A 3,959-nucleotide genomic window follows, 5' to 3' on the forward strand; every position below is an offset into this window, starting at 1 on the left:
TGCGGAGCACAGGCTCCGGACGCGCAGGCTCAGCGGCCATGGCTCACGGGCCCAGCCGCTCCGCGGCATGTGGGATCCTCCAGACCGGGGCACGAACCCCCGTCCCCTGCAGCGGCAGGCGGACTCGCAACCACTGTGCCACCAGGGAAGCCCAAGAGTGTGGCTTTTTCTAAGAGAAAGCTTCCTTGGCTGGATTCTACGTTGCCATGTAAAAGCTGAAGCCCATTCTCGCCTCTTACAGAGAGCTTTGCTTCTCCTCTGGATGTTGAAACACACCCTGGAAAACGTTTACAGGACAAATTATGTTCTGAGTGGCTGGCTCATTTTAAATTAACCTGTGCTGCAGAATGCCCCTGTGGGCAAGAACTACAATTGCTCTCTTTTTAAGTTAGGGAAATAGTGGTGTTTAAGCCCAAAGGACAAACGCAATCCTAGAGCCCTGGGGACAGAACTCTCTCACAGCAGTGTCTCAATCACTGCTGTGGCCCAGCCTGTTTGCTTTGTGAAGACTTTTCCCAGGTCAGTGCTTGGATGTCAAATTAGTTCCCAAATAGCATCTGAAAGTGGGGAGGAAGTGCTAGCTCAGGAGGGAGCCGCTTTGGCCTCCAGGTGAGAAGCTTGGGCACACAGCAGGGTCGGGTGGGGTGGGGGGACTTTCCCTCAGTCCTGCAGGACTGGTTTAAAATGCCCCCTTCATCATCTCTGAGAAGGGCTTTGCAAAGTGTAGCCCAGACACATCCTTCCTACCTTACAGGGCATTGAGAGAATTGGACTCGATCCCATTTCTAACCCCCAAGTGGAAGGTCAGCCTCAAGAATCCGAGGCACCTGTTTGGTTATAGTGGGGAGACTCTCTGTGGGTCCCGGGCCTGCGATGCCTCTTCCTTCTCTTCTCCTTTACTCCACAACCAGGGCGAGACAAGTTTTGCCCGCTCTGGGCAAGGAGGAGCACTTCCACACCAGGAGGTTCGTCTGGGATGTCATTGCCACATCTCCTGGTCCCCACTGTCCCCTTCCTGTGCCCCTGCTTGGCTTTGCCAGCCCCAGGCAGAATGCCACCGAGCCTTTAAAGCAGGCCAGGACAGCCTTGGAGAGGTGGCACAAAGCAGCCAGTGTCAGAGGCGCCACGTGGCAGTCAGCAGGCTCGGGCACTGGCACTTGGAGTTCAGGGTCAGTCTGTGGGTCTAGGGCTGGTCCTCCATGGTACTTGGGGGTCCAGAGAGAGGAACACGGGCTCTGGGGTCTCAGACACAAGCTGAAAACCTATGAGTTGGAGCTTGGTTTGACCCCTCAAGCAGGCCGGTGTAAGTTGGTGTTGTTGCCCTGTGCCTCTGTATAAATCCATGATCTTTTCTGCAGCTGCTGCCATTTCAGGAGCAGTACCCTGTGCCAGCCACTTTACTTTACATGGTCTCCTTTAGTTTTCACAAAGGCCCAACAAAGTAGGTATCATTCCCATTTTACAGATGGGGAAACTGAGGCTTAGAGAGGTTAAATTACTTGCCTAATTTTGCACAGCTGGTCAGTGGCAGATCCAGGACATAAATTCAGGTCTCTCTGACTCCAGGCCTGTACTCTTTCTATCTCCACGTCAAACTCAAGGCTCAGGGCGAGGCCTGCTGCTCAGACCGTAACTTCCTTAGGATAGTTATATTTCATATTGTTCCAAGCTTAGAAATGTTGTGCTTTGAATATTGAATTCCCACTCTTAATCTAAGGAAGGGCTAGAAATTATATGGTCCATTCAGTTTCTTTCTCCTTGGCTCCCTGGCTATTCCAAGCCCCAGACAGTATTTTTCACTGTCACCTTACTCTTGATTCTAGACCTGTAAGTATCTGCAAGTCTTCATGAGAGCCCTTTCAGCAGGAAGTTTGCTCTCGTGGGGTATCAGTATAAATTCTAGACTGTTTGGGCCCTGGGCATGTGGAAAATTTGCCTGGATTGTCCTGGTCATTTTATGCCTTTTCTTGCTTTCCTAGCTTCCCTAGGATCATGATTTCTGTGGAGCTTCTTTGATTTGGGGCCCGCTTAGAAGAGGGCATGGCTTTTCATTTCATGAACAGCAAACGTTTGAGCACCTATTCTATGCGAGGCAGGACAAGAAGTGCTGAAAAGATAGGATGCGTGGTTGGGATTTCCTCTTGTGCTCTGTCACTCTGGTTTCCACTCCTTCTCACCCACTGAGAGTGGTTTTGTAAGAGTCCCAAGAACAGCAAGAGAGGGCAAGCCCCAGCACAAGCAATTTTTCAAGCCTCCGCTTTCATCCTGTTGCTGTTGTGCTACTGTCCAAAGCGAGTCACACAGCCAATCCCAGAGTCACTGTGGGAGGAGACAACATGAGAGCATAGATACAGAGAGGTGAACTGTTGTGGCTGTTTTTTGCAAATAATTTACTATATCCTCCTTATCCCTTCAGCTGCCATCATGAAGAAATCAACATGGCCCTGTCTCTTGATTGGCATCAGCTCTCCAAATCTGTGAGGCAGGGGAAGTTGTAAAAAGGTTATGGAAGGGTGGGGTGCTAACTCACCAAGGATGCTAACTCATCAAGCTGGTCACTGCTGTTGCCCACATTCCCTCCATGTTTATCTGGGAAGCATCTCACCCTGCAATTTTGGGGACACGGTGGGGCGGGGCCAGAGGTCCAGCAGAGACAGACCCCTGTGTTCCCATAGCTCCCCTACACGCCTCTCTAGCAGTTCAGCCAGCTGTGTTTTCATTATTGATGAGCACATGCATCTTCTCTAGAGGACTGTGGGTTCCCTGAGGTCAGAGCCACGGTGGTTTTTCTGTCTTTGAATCTCCGCCTCCTAGCACAGTGCCTGGCACATTTGTAAGTACCTAATAAACGCTGATATAAATAGATCTGTGAATCGAAGATTTCTGAGCTCTGCTGCATTTCATCCAGAGAATCACTTATCATTGTAGAATTTGCTTAGGTATTTCAATGTTACTTGTAACTACTTTTGCTTTCTGAGCGTGGTTGGTTAATTTTAAGCACCAATATGCTGTGAATGCAAGTTGCATGCCTTTATAACACCTTATCTTGTCCTGTCTTGAAGGGTACAGCAACTGAAAGTCCAATTCAGCCCCCGCTCACTCAAAGTAAGGTAAGAAACCTAAATGTTCTTTCCATTTTCTTCTGTAACGTTTTCTGTAAGAGAAACATATTGTACGGCACTTCTCTTTGGGAATTCTGATCATGGCTTTAGTGAGAAGCCCTGTAATAGATTCTGGGGTGAGGAAGAGCACTTACCTCTAGCTGCTCCCGCTGGGCCCAGCCCGCTGCCACAGAGCAGGGACTTTCTGAGGGACCCTTGTTACTAGGCTCCCTTATTAGCCCTTTCTTAGAAGCAAAATGCTAAGCATCAGAACTCCACACTCCAGCCTTGGAGCTGCATGGCACGCCGACTGTGGGAGAGACTCTGGGGGAGGGACTGGAAAGGTCTCTCCCCTCTCTTGTCTGGTGCAATGTTCAGGATCAGGCATGCCAGGAAATTGGCGCCCATCCCTTCTGCACCAGAGCATGGACAGGTTTCAGATTTTCCCTACTGGCATTTCCCTTATGGTTCCAAAACAGAATTTTCTGTGCCATTTGTGGTGCCCCCCCACCAACCCTCCCTCCCATTCCTCAAGCTGGCACTTTACAGTGTCTTTAAAATTCAACAGGGAGTTCCCTGGTGGCCTAGTGGTTAGGATTCTGGGCTTTCAGTGCTGTGGCCTGGGTTCAATCCCTGGTTAGGGAACTGAGATCCTGCAAGCCATGCCGGCATGGCCAAAAAATAAAAATAAATTGCAACAGAGTATATCTGAGGTGGGTTGCTTCATGCAAAGGTGGTCAGGTGGAGTCTTTATTAAAAAAAAAAAATTAACTTATTTATTTATTTATTTTTGGCTGTGTTGGGTCTTTGTTGCTGCTCACGGGCTTTTTCTAGTTGCGGTGAGCAGGGGCTACTCTT

General features: G+C 49.5%; 1 protein-coding gene across 6 annotated transcripts in view; it reads left to right on the forward strand.

Moving 5' to 3' along the window:
- The window catches only part of LOC102983587 (hexokinase HKDC1), a 74,875-nt gene extending 70,966 nt beyond the window's left edge, over positions 1-3,909 (forward strand). Inside the window, exons 21-22 of one of the 6 annotated variants that reach the window (XM_055081069.1) lie at positions 1,980-2,477; positions 3,063-3,909. The gene's annotated coding sequence lies outside the window, so the exon portion shown is untranslated. Of the gene's footprint in view, positions 1-1,358; positions 1,777-1,979 lie in introns of those variants that run through there. The other 5 variants (XM_055081070.1, XM_055081067.1, XM_055081068.1 and 2 more) reach the window with 5 other exon arrangements.
- Positions 3,910-3,959: the final 50 nt, after the last annotated feature.

This window comes from Physeter macrocephalus, chromosome 20 (assembly GCF_002837175.3).
Source record: "Physeter macrocephalus isolate SW-GA chromosome 20, ASM283717v5, whole genome shotgun sequence".
Taxonomy (NCBI): Eukaryota; Metazoa; Chordata; class Mammalia; order Artiodactyla; family Physeteridae; genus Physeter; species Physeter macrocephalus.